Below are 18,687 nucleotides of genomic sequence, written 5' to 3'. Positions count from 1 at the left end.
TTTACTATTGATATGCCTATAGAAGGACCCTTTTAACATTCCCTCGAATGTTGGCTGCCAATCTCTTTTCATACGCCCTCTTTGCTTCTCTTATTTGCTTTTTCACCACACCTCTGAACCTTCTACCTTCAGCTTGGTTCTCAATAGTATTTTCCACTATTATAAGCATACTCTTTCTTCTTCATATTAACTATTTCTTTTCGCATTCTGGGAGCTCTGGTTTTGTTTGCACTATCTTTGCTTTTTGAGCAAATATACCTCGTTTTAATATACCTTGACTGTGCCTGAACTATCTTGTCTTTGAAGGTAACCCATTGTTCAGCTACTGTTTATCCTACCAACCTTTGACCATAGAAAGCCTACAGTGCATGAGCAGGCCATTCGGCCCATCGAGTCTGCACAGTCCATCCGAAAGAGCACCCTACCTCGGCCCACACCCCTGCCCTATCCCTGTAACCCCACACATCTTTGGTCAATATAGGGCAATTTAGCATGACCAATCTACCTAACCTGCACATCTTTAGACGATGGGAGGAAACCAGAGCACCCAGAGGAAAACCACGCAGACACAGGGAGAAAGTGCAAACTCCACACAGACAGCCATCCAAGGCCAGAATTGAATCCGGATCCCTGGCGCTGTGAGACAGCAGTGTTAAACACTCTACCACCATGCCGCCCACAATTCATATGGGCTTCTTATATCATTGCCCATGGGATTATGCTATCTAGAGATCTGACAGTACAATATTCTTTCTGAAATCAACAAAAGATACTGATTATAGTCTCATAACTACATTGCAGTGTTAATGTAAGCCTACTTGTGACACTAATTATTATTTGACTAAAGATCGATTTATTATACATGTGCCACCCTCCCCTGCCCCATACATATGCAAAGAAATAAATGTCCATTTTTCAGACCAATTAATTTTCTTGAACTGCCTTATTACACAATGTGAGACTCCACCGACCTGGGTCGATGGGTACATGTGTTATGACACAGGCCCTGAAAAACAAGAATAGTCTCAGCATCTGTATTAGATTATCCTGGCCAAAGCATTTGGAAAGCAGTGGTGTAATCAGACAAGTCAGCATGGATTTACAAAAGGAAAATCATGATTGACAAATCTACTAGAATTCATTGAAGATGTAACTAGTAGAGTTGACCAGGGAGAACCGGTGGATGTGGTTTATTTAGAATTTCAAAATGCTTTCGGCAAGATCTCACAAGCTGATTACTGTGTAAAGTTAAAGTGCATGGGCTAACGGGAAGTGTCTTGAAATGGATAGAAAGCTGGTTAGCAGTCAGGAAGCACAAATTTGGAATAGAGTGTTTCTGATTGTCAGGCAGTGACTAATGGGGTATCGCAGAGATCTGTGCTCGGACCCCAACTGCTCACATTAAATATTAATGATTTGGATGAAGGAACTAAATGTATTCCCTCAAAATGTGCAGGTGGTACAAAGTTGGGTGGGTGGGTGATCTGTGAGGAGGATGCAGAGATGCTTCAGCGGGATTTGGACAGGCTGAGTGAGTGGGCAGCACGGTAGCACAGTGGTTAGCACTGTGGCTTCACAGCGCCAGGGTCCCAGGTTCGATTCCCGGCTGGGTCACTGTTTGTGGGGAGTCTGCAGATTCTCCCCGTGTCTGCGTGGGTTTCCTCTGGGTGCTCCAGTTTCCTCCCACAAGTCCCGAAAGACGTGCTGTTAGGTAATTTAGACATTCTGAATTCTCCCTGCGTGTACCCGAACAGGCACCGGAATGTGCCGATTTACACAGTAACTTCATTGCAGTGTGAATGTAAGCTTACTTGTGACAATAAAGATTATTAATTAATTATATATAATCTGCATAAATGTGAGGTCATCCACTTCAGTAGCAAAAATAGAAAGGCAGATTATCAGTTGAAGGTTTAAGTTGAGAGAGGTGGATACTCTGCGAGTCATTGGTGTTCTCATGTAGTAATCATTGAATGTAAGTGTGGAGGTACAGCAGGCAGTAAAGAAAACAAATGGTATGTTGGCCTTCATAGCGAGAGGATTTGAGTATAGGAATAGAGATGTTTTACTGCAATTGTATTGGGCATTAACTCCGCTAATAACAATGCACAAGCTATGCTTAAATAGAACGCTGAGTAAATACAGAACTGAACCTAGCTGTGATATCTCTCACAGTTAATAGTCCATGAACACCCTCAACTAGGGTGCAGGAGCAGAGGGACCTGGGTGTATATATGTATAAGTCATTGAAAGTGTCAGCATGGGTTGCGAGAGCTGTTAATAAAGCATTTAGTGTCCTGGGCTTTATGACTAGGGGCATAGAGTAAGAGAGTCAGAAGGTTATATTGAACTTGTATAAGACATTGGTTTGGCCTCAACTGGAGTATTGCATCTAGTTTGGGGAGTCGTACTTTAAGAGGGACGTGATAGAATTGGAAAGAGTGCAGAAAAGATTCATCACAATAGTTCCAGGGATGAGGGACTTCGGTTATAACGTTAGGCTGGAGAAGTTTGGACTATTTTCCTTGCAGCAAAGAAAGCTGAGAGGATATATGATCGAGATGTTTGAAACCATGGAGAGGCTGGACAGAATAGATAGGGAGAAACATTTCCCACTTGTGAAATGATCGCAAAGACAAAGAGCGCGATTCTCCACCCCGACGCCATGAAAAATTATAGCAGTTGTCATTTTTGGGATACCAATTAGAACAATTATACTTGAGCCAATGTTGTTTTGGGGACACACACTGAGCTTTTTGGATGGCACCCTTCAGTCATAGTATTAAATGGTTGTCACCATTTGCAACACCATTGTTAAGTGTTTTCACCCAGCATTCGATCATTCAAAACAATCTCTCAAGACAAATCACGTTTATTTATCACAGATTAATCCAACATCAACATTTTACAAAACAAGCATTATGCTATGTCAAGTGTGACAAAAAATTTGTATAATACATTAATGGTTTGTATTTCCGTAGAATGCAGGAAGGTGCCTCGTGACCTTATGTTGCAGGTGCAGAGGAAATAAACAAATGGCACTCCAGCAGAAGGGAAAAGGGAAACCTGGAGAGAGATTGGATCAGTGTTGGGACAACAATGGCAGTAAAACAGAGATTTCTGAAAGCAGGGAATGAGATTTTATGTCAAAGGTTTAGTAAATAATTCAGCAGGATTTTGCCGCAAGCTTCAGGACCTCAATATCAGCTTCCAATGGACTCCCAAGCCTGCACGTAGTGCAAGTGTGCCCACTAGCACCATCTTGCTGAAGGTAGCCGCCTAATTGGCCAACTTCACATCCGCCATTTAACTAAGAACGGCAGGCAACCGGTACCGCGCCCCATCCACCCCACGCCCGATGCGGCCGGCCCAGAGGTGTACAGTGCTAAGGCAAGCAGGAGATGTCAAGGGTGCTTTAACATGGAGTTATAGCAGTAAACTATTTCATAGGGGGGAAGGAGGTAGGATCCTCAAAGAGGAGGGTAAACCACTCCACTTGATTGGAACATGACATCCTTTGATGTCCACTGCCTCTTCTTTTAGGATTGAGGCTCCGGACCCTCTGGCTCCTTCCAGACCTTGGCGGCGAGGTCAGTTGTATTGCACTGATGGCCCCCACACGAGTCAGGAGCTGCTCCACCAGCAGCAAAATGCCGACAAGGGCAGAACATGGCTCCAAATTGAGATCTTAACTATTTAAATTGGCTATCTGTCTCCATACAGCAAGCAGTACTGATCCACATCCCAGCCTGCCCGTGAAATTTCCCTGGCAGCTGGAATGCATCGGGGAATCTCCTAATACAGCCAAACACAAATACACGCACACACACACCTCCACGCCTGCAAACAGGGGACAAGGAAACTGCTGCCCACTAAGCATCTCGACTTTCAATTATTCAATGTAAGAGCTGTGCCATGAAGTCCAACCACTCACGGACAATAATTTCCAAAACACCTTTTAAAATAGCAATAAACTATATATCCAAAATCATTTCAGTACAGAATTCAAGACATAGTTCTATGAATAAAAACTTTTAATTCCTGCTGTGATTACTGGCCAATTGCTTCAAGTGCAAAGTGTTAACTTGGCTCAGTTGGTGCAGTATTCTTCTCTGAAGCAGAAGATCGTGCATTCAAGCTTCACTTAAGCATACAATCTAGGCTGACACCTGTATGTAGTTACTGAACGGGTGCTGCATTGTTTGGATGAGATATTAATGGGAAGGCTTCTCTTCCCATTGAGGTAGATGCAAGAGTCATGTGTTACAATGTGAAGAAGAGCCAGGGGTTTTTCAGAAGTCATAGCTAATATTCCTAAACATTTCCAAAGTAAATTAATTGGTCATTTATCTCATTTGCTGTTTATCGGAGCTTGACCAGAACTTTATGCCCTCCGTCGGTGGGTTGGAAAATATGGGGGTATAAAATTAAGTCCAATGCCAGTCAGTGGCAGCATGCCGATCACCCACCTGCCTCCACTGGGATTCCCCCATGGGTTTTCTCCTGCCGCTGCTGGAATTTTACCTTGGGTATGAGGTCTGCACACCATGTGGCAAGGCCAGGAGGTTAAACTTGGTAGCCTTTTTGCGTGCCAGGTCGAGGCACCCCACCATCATCACATTTCCCTCACGCTCTGACAAACCTAGCTCCCCACTTCCATCACTGGGGCCTGCCAGCCTTTCCCCTGCAAAATCCTGAACTCACTTTAAGTCTGGACCTTCTTCTTTGGCAGCCCTCGGTGGTGGGACTTCTCCATGATGGAGGCGGAATTCCTACCTCGAGCCAATCATCAGACCAAATGGCTGAGAGGCTTCCACTCCAAGTAGAGGCCGCCCCATCTGACTTTTCAGCTGGGCGGTGGGCAGGGGGGTGGGGGCAAGTGGGGGCGCGTAAGTGTGGGGGGGGGGGGCAAAGCCACCAGCTGAATGTAAACGTATAGCTGTTCTGGTGTACAAATTCGTTGCTGCAATGATTGGACATTTAAATAAATGAGTTTGCTATTAGGATGGGAATAAAGGGATACGGACCCCGGAATAGAAGATTTTAGTTTAGATGGGCAGCATGGTCGGCGCAGGCTTGGAGGGCCAAAGGGCCTGTTCCTGTGCTGTACTTTTCGTTGTTCTTTGTTCTTTATTAAGTTCTTTCAAACACCCTCCAGTTGAGTAAGGTGCTAAATAAATGTAAATTCTTTTATTTAAGCATAAGCATTAAAATTGTGAACTGATTTAAAAGCCGAAAGGCAGAAAGTTACCACAAATGTGTTAGCCAGTCTCCTAAAAATAGAGCACTCAGAAAAACATAGAGCATGCAGAAAACAAAAGGCTCGCTTGTCTTCATTAACATTCATCTTCACCTCATATCTGAATGATTGAAATATTTAGCCCTTTGCTCTTACACCCTCACATTTTCTCAGTCAATATTTCCTAGTCTAGTAATGCTTTTGAGCAAGAACTCAGTGGAAAGTTAAACAGTTTAGCTATTGAACCAAGCAATAAACGGTGTTTCAGGAAAAGAAAAGCAATGAAGTTTGCCAACAGTGACATAAAAATGAAATGAGCTGGATTTCTCCACAACATAGGACATTGTTCGGATCACTTACTAACGAAATGTGTTTATGAATACACTATTGATTTTTTAAAAGGCGGGGGATTTTATTTAAAACCTATTTACTTGAAAGCTATCATAAACATATAGTTCAAATTGGTAAGTCAAGGGACATCAGAAAAAAAAGACATATCGTTTTCACAGACTTTTCCTTTCATTTTCAGATCATTAAGTCAGTAGATGAAATGTGCAGCGATGATTAATTTTAGCTAATCAAGGTCATTTTAAGGTATCAGCTTCACATCCTGCCAAAATAACCATGGCTTGCTAAAATGTACCATAACCATTATAGCATGCTATGCCATTATCACATTTATTATTGCTCAATTAGAGTGGTCCTTAAAATTCCATAAAAGATAGAACTTCCTTACTTAACATATTTATTATGATCCTGATTCACATTCAACAGTGCATCATGTTCATCTCCCACTCATTCTAATCCTGATTCAACTCAAATACTGCTTAATGGAGTTTCTCTTTAATTTCGATCATGGAATGGGAAATTTTCATTAAAACAGAATGTTCTGAGCATCAGTAACCAAATATTATATTATGTCTTAATGTAATTTCTAATTTTGTGCGGGTATAAAGCAAATGCAGTGAATGGGAAAAAGCTGCCATGATATTGGGATTGATCGTTTCAAGATTATTGCTGACAAAATCATTTTCCTTTTAAAGGTACATTACTCGGCATTAGTAGAATTTATTGTGACAGTGACACTGTTATGCGGTACTTTTGACCAGTGTTTCAAGAGTGAAAAACAAATTAGTAATGGCTCAAGGTTCCTGAATTAGTTGCAGTCTGACCACTTGATTGAACCAATTTGTGTTGGAGAAATGGGATGGGACTGACCCTGTTGTTTTATACAACAAGAATAAGGTGAAGTGCCATTACTTAGCGCAACGTTCTATAGACATTTCCTTAATCTGGGAATTCAAGGCCAAAGAGATTTCTTCCAAAACAGAATTGTAAAAATGTTCAAAACCATATGAATAGAATCACACTGAAACCATAATGAACAGGAGAAATCTTTCTAGTTCCTTCAAATTTTATTCCACAGTACCTTGAGAAGCTAGATTTATTTAAGACCAGTGGTGTTGTGGTATTGTCACTGGAGTAGTAAACCAGAGGCCCAGGGCAATGCTCTGGGAACCTGGGTTTGAATCCCACCATGGCAGATGACGAAATTTGAATTCAATAAAATAATCTAGGATTTAAAAAGTCTGATGATAACCATGAAACCAATGTTGATTGTCATAAAAACCCATCTAGTTCATTAATGTGCTTTATGGAAGGGAAATCTGCCATCCTTACTTGGTCTGGCCTACATGTGACTCCAGGTCCACCGCAATGCTGTGACATTCAAGGGCACTTAGGGATGGGCAATAAACATGCCCCAGCCAGCAACACCCACCTCCCTAATGAATGAATAATAAAAAAATTATAGGGATCTAATGTTCTGCCTTTGATAACTTTAGCTAAAAAGTGGATGTGAATAAAAAGTGAGAATGGAGGAATAAAAGGCTCACAAAATATTAATCAGCTTTTAAAGTAGCACTCTTTGATCCTACAATGAATAAATAACTGCAGCAAAAACGTAAGAAATAGTTAAATTATGCTCAAAGTTCAACACTATGAACTTATACGGATCTCTGCAGTTGCTCAGTAAAACAGCGAAGTGACAATCTTGCCCTAGCTCTATTAGTAAGCTGAATAAATGGATGACTATCACAACAGCCATGGAACTGAATAGTACGTGATGGGAATGGAGAAAGAATGGGGTCGTCTTGTCAGCAAACATGTATTTTTAAAAATAAATTTAGAGTACCCAATTAATTTTTTCCAATTAAGGGGCAATTTAGCGTGGCCAATCCACCTACCCTGCACATCTTTGGGTTGAGGTGGCGAAACTCACGCAAACACAGGACGAATGTGCAAACTCCACATGGACAGTGACCCAGAGCCGGGATCGAATCTGGGACCTTGGTGCTGTGAGGCAGCAGGGCTAACCTACTGCGCCACCGTGCTGCCCTGCAAACTTGTATTTTTAATTGTTGCACAAGATAACAGAGGACCTATGAGCTACTCCTATGCATTGTATGAGGGGCACCATCCTGCAACCAGTAGAAGTATCATTATAATATATATATAGCCATTACTTTATCAATGTGGATTCTAAAGATTTAGGACTTGAAATGTTAGGAGGCACATTTCACTGACAAAAATATGACAATGTGGAAATCCCAGTTGCCTATACGTTGCTACAAGCTGGGCAAGAGCATACTTAATATTTAATACTTATCTTTCAAGAGAAGCTCTCTTAAGACAGAGCACATTGCATTTTTTTTAAAGCAACATTGTTTAATATTTAGCTCTGCACAGGGTTTTCTCATGGTACATACACAAATTAAAAATAATCTTCAAAGTATGCTACATTTTATCACAGTAATCTATCTAATCTAAAATTGTCCAAGGGAGGGAGCCAAATCATTCAATTCAAATATAAACATTCATTTTGACTTGTTCAAATATATGTTTGATGGAGGTTTTTTTTGAATTGCAAACATTCTTGTTTTCTCTCCATACTTAGTAAAGTTTAAAAATATAGTAAAAATATGGGGTGGGATTCTCCGTAGCCCGACGCCGAAATCGAGAACGGCGATCGGGCGAAGAATGGCTCGCGCCGCCGAATTCGGGGAAGGCATCGGTTTGACGCCCGTTCACAATGCTCCACCCCCTCCAAATCGGCGTCATCAGGGCGCAGTCGCAACCCCGTTGGAGCCGGCCCACCCGCGATGCTCCGCCTCCGATGAGCTGAGTTTCCGATAGCGCGGGCCATATGTGGTTCCAGCGGTCGGGAGCCTGGCGTACCGGCTGCAGACAGTGTGCAACGCCATCACACCCGGCTGACATCCATGCCGCTGGCCGGGGGGCTTCTGCTAGGCTGGGGGGAGTGGTGGGGAGTGGCCAGGAGGTGGGCTATGGTGTTGGAGTAGGCGGGTACGCGGTCCAGCATGGCCTGCGCCATGTTTTCCGGCACGACCAGTGCGTGTATGGGGGATGTAGGCATGTGCGGCTGCAGCTTGTCAGCCCTGCGCATGTGCAGCCTGGGACCCGGCAATTCTGCAATTTTCCATACGTTCCATGGGTGTTTCACACAGTGCCGGTAGCCCTCAACCGGTCCCGGAATCGGTGAGGGGTTCCCGCCGATTTTACCATTGTGCAACACCACGGGTCCTCCGTTGGGGTCAGCACTTAGCCTCAGGAACAGAGAATCCAGCCCATGGTTTATTATTGCTCCAATTTTCCTGTTCTATTACAATTTGATACGGTTATTTGGCAGTTAAAACCTGAAATGAGATCTAGTGTGAATGTTACTTAGCTGTTTTAAAAATTGAGGAGATTTCTGTGGGGGCAAAAACCAGAAGCAGCAATTAAAGGTATTGAAGGTGGATACACTATTCATTATGCTGGTGCCCTATGTTATTCCACCAAGGTATCAGGGCAAGCAGAAATATTTGTGGGGATCTTGAGAGCCAACTGGCACCAACAAGAATAGTCTGAAGCAGAAAAGTCAAAATGATTTGGAGTTAAATTGGTAGAAAGAACCCAAAAACATGACAAACTGGTGGAAGAACAAATTCCAATTAAGGGACACTTTAGCATGGCCAATCCACCTACTCTGCAAACCGTTAGTTTGTGGGGGGGGGGGGGGGGTGAGACCCACGCAGACACAGGGAGAATGTGCAAACTCCACATGGACAGAGACCTAGGGCCAGGATCGAAGGCAGGCCCTTGGCGCCGTGAGGCAGCAGTGCTAACCATTGAGCCACTGTGCCGCCTGGGTACCTCAGATCATAATGAGTGCACATCTTCTATATCGTTACTGTACAAATTCTGTATTGCTCCAGTGTGGTATACAGGGATTCTCCGCCGGCAGGATTCTCCGTTGCGCTGGCAGCGCACCCACACCCGTGGATTTCCCGGCCGTTTGGGGTGGCCACAATGGGAAATCCAATTGGCAGCTGGCGGGAACAGAGAATCCCGCTGCCAGCGAGGACACGCCTTCCAGAATACTTTCTGCTATTTTCTTGGACACCATGAGCGAAATTCTCCGGTATTGGCACGATGTCCGCCAACCGGCGCCAAAAACGGCGCAAATCAGTCGGGCATCGGCCGCCCCAAAAGTGTGGAATCCTCCGCATCTTGGGGGGCCGAGCCCTAACGTTGAGGGGCTAGGCCCGCGCCGGACTGATTTCCGCCCCGCCAGCTGGCGGAAGTGCCCCGCCAGCTGGCGCGGAAATGACATTGCCGGGCGGCGCATGCGCGGGAGCGTTAGCGGCCGCTCATGGCACCCCGCGCATGCACAGTGGAGGGAGTCTCTTCCGCCTCCGCCATGGTGGAGACCATGGCGAAGGCGGAAGGAAAAGAGTACCCCCACGGCACAGGCCCGCCCGCGGATCGGTGGGCCCCGATCACGGGCCAGGCCACCGTGGGGGCACCCCTTGGGGCCAGATCGCCCTGCGCCCCCCCCCCAAGAGCCCAGAGCCCGCCCGCACCGCCGTGTCCCACCGGTAAGTGAGGTGGTTTAATCCACGCCGGCGGGACGGGCATCCTAGCAGCGGGAATTCGGCCCATCCGGGCCGTAGAATCACAGGGGGGGGCCGTCAACCGGCGCGGCGCGATTCCCGCCCCCGCCGAATATCCGGTGCCGGAGAATTCGGCAACCGCCGAGGGCGGGATTCACGCCAGCCCCCAGCGATTCTCCGACCGGCGGGGGGTCGGAGAATCTCGCCCCATATACTGTGTGCACAAAGAAGGCTATTCACTTCTTTATTTCTCATTGTGATACGTACTGACATTTCTTCTTCCTGCTTCATGGGATTAATCCAAATTTGCATACTTTCGGAAGTTAGAATGAATTAGCAAAATGTCAGTAAATTCCTTAATATTTCATGCTAACGAGAATCTTGGATACATCAACTAAACCCAAACTAAACCTTAGCTCATAGTCCCTGGTTCGGCAACAAGGTGAGGGTAAAATAATCCATAGGAACTCTTTGGCATCTCTGCTCAATTTAGTTGCCCTCACCTCAAGTAGATGCAGCTCGTCGATGGGACAAGGCATAGTTGATAAGTTTTAAAAGCAAGAAAGATGGAAATACAAATTACTTTTAGTTTTCTCCTCTGTACTGGTGTGGAGCACATCCTAAGAGAAGGTTTAGAGTATGCCTAATAAGATCATCCCCAGCTGATAGCAACAGAATTTAGGGACAAGAGAAGGTTACCTATTTTACATTTCAATGACAAGTGCTTACACTCTTTTCAGAGTGCAACCTGGGCATCTGACTACCATGGAGATTGTGATGCTAGATCCTGAATTCTGGGATGGGGGTGGAACATCAGAATAATTCTGGGCGGAATTCGACCCCCCCACGCCGGGTGGGAGAATCGCCGGGGCGCCGCGTGAGTCCCGCCACACCACCCCGGCACCCGTACGCGATTCTCCCACCCCACCAAACCGGCGCGGCGAGAATCATGGCTGGCCGCAGGGAGAATCGCCGCTCGCCGTTTGTAACGGGCGAGCGCTGATTCTCCGGCCGGATGGGCCGGGCAGCCTGCCCAACACGACAGGTTTCCACCGGCGCCGTCTACACCTGGTCGCTGCCGGCGGGAACAGCGCGGGAACGCTGGGGGGGGCGGCCTGTGGGGGGTGGGGGTTCCTGCACGGGGGGGGCCTCAAAAGGGTTCTGGCCCGCGATCGGCGGGCCGGCCTCTCTGAAGGAGGACCTCCTTTCCTCCTCCGCGCCACAAGATCCATCCGACATCTTCTTGCGGGGCGGCCGCGGGGAGGACGGCAACCGCGCATGCGCGGGTTGGTGCCGGTCAACCCACGCATGCGTGCGGGTGATGTCATTTACGCGGCGCCAAGGCCCGGCGTGCGTAAATGACGCGGCGCTGCTCCTAGCCCCCCGGGGGCGGGAGAATAGGGGGCTAGGAGCGGCCTCCGAAGCCGGAGTGAAACACTCCGACGTCCGGACTTAGTCTCCCGATGGGAGAATTGCGCCCATTATTTCTGGAAACCTTCAGGTGATTTACATATGCAAATCAATATGGTTCAGTACACCTGGCACAAGGACACACGAGGGGTATGATTCAATGCGCACCAAATAGAGTCCTGTGGTGCAGTGGTTAGCACTGGGACTGCGGCGCTGAGGATCCGGGTTCGAATCCCGGCCCTGGGTCATTGTCCGTGTGGAGTTGCACATTCTCCCCATGTCTGCGTGGGTTTCACCCCCACAACCCAAAGATGTGCTGATTAGGTGGATTGGCCAGACTAAATTGCCCTTTAATTGGAAAAAAAGAAAAATAATTGGCTACTCTAAAAAAAATTTTTTAACACAAAAATGTTTTGAAAAAGAGTCCCATGTTGGGTGCGTATAGCGGGGTCTTTCTTGCTGCCTGCAGCACTGCAAAAGTGCCCTCTATCAAGTTGGACTTCGTTGTTTTTTTCTGGCCTTGGTTGGGACCGCCTTGCCGAGGTCGCACTTGCCTCATTTCCTGCGCTGACGAGCTGCACCATGGCCTCAGCACCCCCTCTTCCCCCCCCCCCCTTCCCCCCTGCCACTGGCCCAGCCTACCACTTAGGGGTCCTTGAGACCCTCTAATCCCACCTCTTAAGGGAAGGGCACCCTCGGGCTTCTCTGGCATGGGAAACCTGCCACCCAATCAACTCGGCACTGCCAGCCTGGCATGAGGCCATTCGATGGTGCCCTAGGTCTTTCTGAGGCTGAGTACACAGGGACATCCATTATGGAGAATCGCTGCCTTAACCCAACTCTCCTCCAATGATTGTGGCCTTGTTCGAAGTTGGTTGAAGCACTGCATCCAACACCAGTCATCAGGAACTCACAGATTGGGTCGTCACATGGTTTCAGGCTTAACAGGCAGCTTTTTTGAAGAGCTATGGGAAGATATGTGCCAAAGAGTTGTCAATTTATGGGCCTTGTCATACAGGATACAACCTTCATCAGAAATGTTTGCTGAACCGCTAACGTTACAAGTTGACTTTAGAATTCCATTTGTTTTCTTCCACAGGTTGTGAAAGGTTTGGAAGCTCCAGTGTAGATTTGTTCTATAAGTCTAAATGTTATCAGTTGCAATTGCCTTTTAATGTCATTGATCCTTTACATCATTCAGAGGTGAAATTCAGTTGCACTGATCTGTCGGATGAATGGCTTTTTCCATTGTGTATACGTTAAGTAGATGGCAATGTGCATCTGGAAAAGGGCTGATCAAGATTCTGCAGATATGCATATTAACACTTTTCAAGTTCATTATACACTGCTCCACTCTGTGTTCTTGAGCAGTAAACAGTGGTAACCAGGGGAGAAATGAAGGAATAGCTCAAAACAATACAAGAACACCAAGATCAGTTGGTTGGACAAGGCTTACATTACACGTTACATTAATCTGCGACAGCAATCTGCTTTCTTCAAATCGTGATTCCTTAACAAAATGATGGGTGTTAGTTACAACTCATTTTTACGTATGGTCATCAAGCAGTTTCCATGAGCTTCCCGCAAATTCTATAAATAAGACTGATTTACTGGCTACTTTATTTTGCTCAAGGAGGCATTGGCATTTCAATACGTTATTCTCGCCCAACTTTCTAATTAGTGGATAAATGCCACACAAATTCAATATGGAAGGACAAGAACAGCTAGTACCTAAACTGATGTCTTGAATCAAATACTTCAAAAACAAATTAAAATGACAAATTTTAGTCAGGCATTTTCTGTAAGTAAATGCTGGGTTTTCAGCAAACTCTAATAATTGACTCTTTGAGTTCATTTTGAGCAAAGATTGATTTTTGGCACCACATTCAATAAAATAATTTTATTTGAAAATGCAGGGTGATATTTTTGAAGAGCAGTGTCATTCCATAATCGTAACCTATAATGAATCATTTCCGATTAATGTGAATTGAGTAGAATTGGCTGTAGATATAACAAATTGGCATCTGAAGTGGCATCGTTGTAAAGAGAAAAACTACTGTTGGAGTTTTTTGAACGTTGCTGCAGAACTTAGTCAAAGGCATTTTATTTTATTTTTTCCATAACTGCTGAGGTGTTCCTTCGAAACTCAATTCAATGAGATTTGTATTGTACAAATAGTTATATCCTTATTGACAATCCATTCAGTATCACTATTGTACGTAATTGTCATTTGGAAGACCTGGACTAAAGGAAAGCATTATTATTATGAGAGAAGATTTTAAAGTGTGTTTTTGGGAGTGGAGTTTGGAGACTCTCATGTGGCAATCATCTGGGAGGATTCTGAGGAGAAAACATAGACATTAACTTGGGTTCAGGGCAGAGAATGTGCAATTGACCACAGTCATCTTGGGTGCTTAAAAGGGACTTTGTGCTAATGAGACCATTGTAGATTAACTTTGTAATCTGTGTGAGGAGAAATTTCTTCAGCCAGAGAGTGGTGGGTCTGTGGAATTCATTGCCACAGAGAGCGGTGGAGGCCGGGACGTTGAGTGTCTTTAATACAGAAGTTGATAAATTCTTGATTTCTCGAGGAATTAAGGGCTATGGAGAGAGAGCGGGTAAATGGAGTTGAAATCAGCCATGATTGAATGGTGGAGTGGACTCGATGGGCCGAATAGCCTTACTTCCGCTCCTATGTCTTATGGTCTTATGAATCCTAAAAGCCATGTGCAATTGTTAAACTAAGAGGAAAGTAAAAGCCTGTTGTATCTTAATCCACTTTGTTCATGTTTAGTAACTTTTTTTTCCTTCATAAAACTATGACTATGTTCCTCCAAGTTTTATATAAAAAGTTAAAGTTACTGGGTTTTGAGCCAGAGCTCCATTCTGGGATCTTCTCGTCCATTCTAATGTCAATTTGAATCGTAACAAATGGTTTGCTTATTGAGTTGGATGCAGGACTCTTGTCTGGAACATAGGCACTGGGATATACCAGTTGATTGGGATGTCCTGTTTCTGTGTTGTAAATTCCATGCAACACGTAACTCTATATAATCATTTACGCCACAATACAGATATAGCTTAAAAAATGGAAGTGATTTTTAGCTTCTATCTCAATAGATTGGGAAGGGGTGTTCAGTCTGGCCGATGCTTATCTGAACATTCTCAAGTGTAGGGCCCATCATCTTAATTCAAACGAATTTCTGAGGCTCAATGAATATAGCCAGAGGACATTAGTAAAAGGATTGGGTGAGGAGCCTAGATCACCACAATTTTCCACTTCCCATTGCCTGTTTTCCTGACGCTGGAGTTGGGCTGCAGTGAAAATCACCCCCAGAATCAATAAAAGTCGCTTGTATTTATATATCCTGCTCATATCCAGAGGGATTCAATGAAGGTTGCTGCGTTTCATTCCATTGTCTATTTTAATTGGGATCTGTTTGAAGTCCATTATATCTATTGATTGTAAATGCCTGTATTAGAGTGCTCAGTAGTCATAATCAAATTTTAAACAATTGCTCCATGCAATAAACAATGTTTTCTAATTTTCTATTTATGCCTTGCTTTATGTATTTTTTTCTTTACTGACATGAAATTGTGGTTTTACATTGCATGGCTATCCAGTTTATTTAGTCGTACTGGGGAATGTCGCTAATGCACTCTCCGTGGCTTTGGTGGTGCCAAATGTAATCCCATTGAAGTTTTCTAAGAGAATTGCAATAAGTGGCGACAAGGGGCCAGAATTTTCTATCTAAATAGCGGTGAAGATAATTGCACTCATCATTATTTATGCATAAATGGTACAGCGAAGGACAAATGCGAGGTTAAAAGTGAATATCCAAAGTGTGCTATCCTAGTTGGGCTGCTCTGCCCTGAGCCTCGCGAAATGGCATCTCTCTCTGCATACTTCAAAACACGTTGAATGATATGATGATGCTGTATTTGCAGGGTGGATACAAACTAAACTCACCACAGAAAGTTCAGGCTTGTCATTTCAAGAGCAGATACACTTTTTTTCTAATCTTTCGATATTTTTCTTTCTCTCTTAGTCCAATATTCCTTTCACACGAACGTAAGAACCAGGAGCACCAGTGGACTATATGCCACCTCAAGCCTCCTCTGACATTCAATACAATCAAATACAAAAGTCTCTTATCTTCTGCCTCCACTTCACTTTCCCCCTCATTCCCATATCTTTTGATTCCCTTAAGAGACCAAACATCTCAGTCTTGAATATGTGGTATTCAGAACCCTCTGGAGGACAGAATCCCAAAGATTCACAACCCTCTTAGTGAAGAATTTTGTCTCACTTATACTCATTTGTACTCTAATTGTGACAGGGGAAATAACCTTTCAGTTGCTACCCCATCAAGTCCTTTCCAAATCTTGCATCTTTCAATTAGATCAGCTCTTATTCTACTAAGTTCCAGATAGGCCACATTTCCTCAACTTCTCTTGACAGGAAAAGTCTCTTATCCCAGGAGCGAATCTAGATAACCTTTGTGCTCCCACTTCTACAAGTCATGGGCTGGATTCTCCGTCGGTGGGATGCTCCGTTTTGCCGGCAGCTCGGGGGTTTCCAGACGGTGTGGGGCTGCCCCACAATGGGAAACCCCATAGACCAGCCGGCGTAACGGAGCATCCCACCGGTGGGGTGAAACAGAAATGCGGCGGGGTGGAAAATCTAGCCCCAAGTCTCTCCTTCCTTAGATATGGACAAAACCGTGCACGTACTTCAGGTGTGGTCTTAACAAAGCAACATACAATTGTAGCAAGACTTCTTTATTCTTGAACTCCAAACACCTTGCACTAACTTGCTGTGTTCCTTGTGTAAGTCTCTTTAAAAAATCAACATTTGAAAGTTCACGATTTTTTTAATTGATTTCTATTCTTACTACCAAAATGAATAATCTCACTCCTCCCTTTGTTATACTTCATTGGCCACATTATTCATTTAACAGCCAACATTTTAAAGGATGCCACTGAATATGCTGGGGGATGGGGGGAGGGGGAAAATTGGGTGTGAATGTGAGTGTAGTGTGCCGATTGCCTTTAGAATTTTAAGAGGCCGACAAGATGTTAAGGCCTGCTCAACATAGGTCAACTGAGGCCCTAAACAGGTAAAGTAAGGATCACTTAAGGACCTCTTCCCACTGCCACTGGTATTTTACCAGAGATGGTCTCCCAATGTTGTCACTTCCCAAATTGGGAGACAAGCAGCTATAGCCTTGCAGGCTCAGGGTCGGGCCAGAGGGTGGTGGACAGTCTTGATCTCGAAACCTGTGAGCCATCAGCAAGGAGGGCCACCCCATCTGAAAGATGTAACCCTTCCCTTATGGACACCTTCATTCCTCTTTCTGGGACCTCCTTCATTGGCCCAGTGAGCCCAACTCAACTCACATTCTGGGGCCTCCTTCACATGGCTGGTCCTGCCTCCTCCACGACCACTGGTGGCACTTTTGGGTTTGCCGAGCTTCCATCTGGTTGGGCTCTCCCATTAATTGGATGGAAGCTCTGGCTGCAGGATGTTAATGAATGCAACGCATATTCAGGGCTTCCATGACTGGCTGACGTCAACCCTGATTTTCTGGCTGGTGGACAGGACCAAAGCCATCCCATAAAATCCTGGCCAGCCAGTGTAAATCTCTATGCAACCTCTTAGTATTCTCCTCTCTGCTGTTGCCCTGTTCAGTCAGGCACAAGAATGCCCTGTTGCTGCATAAGCAGCTTGCACAGCCAGCGATTTGCCATTCAAAACAGTTTTTTTAAAAAACCTTTGTGTCTTCATTCTTCCTCAATCGTAGCTTCCCACCCATTGTGGTCATCAGGGCTCTCAACTGTGTCCGACCCATCTTCCACACCTCTGCTCTCACCCCTTCCCTCCCTCCCAGAACCAGGATAGAAACGCCCTTGTTCTAACTTTTCATCCCAGCCGCCTCCGCACTCAAAGAATCATCTTCCAACAGTTCCGCCAACTCCAACATGATGGCACCATCAGACACGTCTTCCCCTCACTCCCCCCATCAGAATTTCACAGGGACTATTCCGGCCAGGATACCCAGGTCCACACTTCCATTATCCCCAACATCTCACCTCTTCCCATGCCATCTTCCCATGCAATCACAGAAGGTGTAACATCTGCCGCTTTACCTCCTCCCTGCTCACCATCCAAGGGCCTAAACACTTTTTTCAAGTGAGGCAGCGTTTCACATGCACCTCCTTTCATTGCTTTTTTACATTTATTGCTCCCAATGCCATCTACTCAACATTGCAGAGACTAAACACAGACTGGGTGACCGCTAGAATCATAGAATTTACAGTGCAGAAGGAGGCCATTCGGACTATCGAGTATGCACTGGTCCTTGGAAAGAGCACTCTAGCCAAGCCCACACCTCCACCCTATCCCTGTAACCCCATCCCACCTTCTTGGACACTACGGGCAAGTTAGCATGGCCAATCCACCTAACCTGCACATCTTTGGACTGTGGGAGGAAACCGGAGCACCCGGTGGAAACCCACACAGGCACGGGGAGAACATACAGACAGTGACCCAAGCCAGAATTCGAACTGGGACCCTGGAGTTGTGAAGCAACTGGGCTAACCACTGTGCTACCGTGCTGCCAAAACACCTTCAGTCCATCCACAAGCAGGACCCAGACCTTCTTGCTGCTATTTCAACTCACCGTCCTGCTCTCATGTCCATATGTCCATCCTTGGCTTGCTGCAATATTACAGTGAAGCCCAGCACAAACTGGAGGAACAGCACCTCATCTTCTGAGTAGGCAAGATACAGCCTTCCGTACTTAACATCGAGTTTAACAACTTCCGACTGTGAACTCTCTCCTCTACCTTCACCCCATTTTTATTTCTATCAATTTATGTTCATTTCTTCCATTGATCTGTTTTTCCCTCACCATTGCCCCCCTCCCCCACTTGGACTATCTGTTCCCTGTTCCTAGTTGTCCTTTGACACACTGCTTATCTTTGTTCTGATGTGGAGATGCCGGTGCTGGATTGGGGTGGACACAGTAAGAAGTCTTACAACACCAGGTTAATGTCCAACAGGTTTGTTGCGAATCAGTA

At 45.3% G+C, this 18,687-nt stretch overlaps 1 protein-coding gene across 3 annotated transcripts in view; it reads left to right on the top strand.

Annotated features, from left to right (window-relative positions):
- arhgap15 (Rho GTPase activating protein 15) overlaps nt 1-18,687 on the top strand; it is a 1,048,441-nt gene that overhangs the window by 700,655 nt on the left and 329,099 nt on the right. The gene's annotated exons all lie outside the window — the stretch shown is intronic.

Source organism: Scyliorhinus torazame, chromosome 2 (assembly GCF_047496885.1).
Source record: "Scyliorhinus torazame isolate Kashiwa2021f chromosome 2, sScyTor2.1, whole genome shotgun sequence".
NCBI classification, from domain to species: Eukaryota; Metazoa; Chordata; class Chondrichthyes; order Carcharhiniformes; family Scyliorhinidae; genus Scyliorhinus; species Scyliorhinus torazame.
Note: the sequence above shows the minus strand (reverse complement) of the source record. Positions and strands in the feature narration are given on the sequence as shown.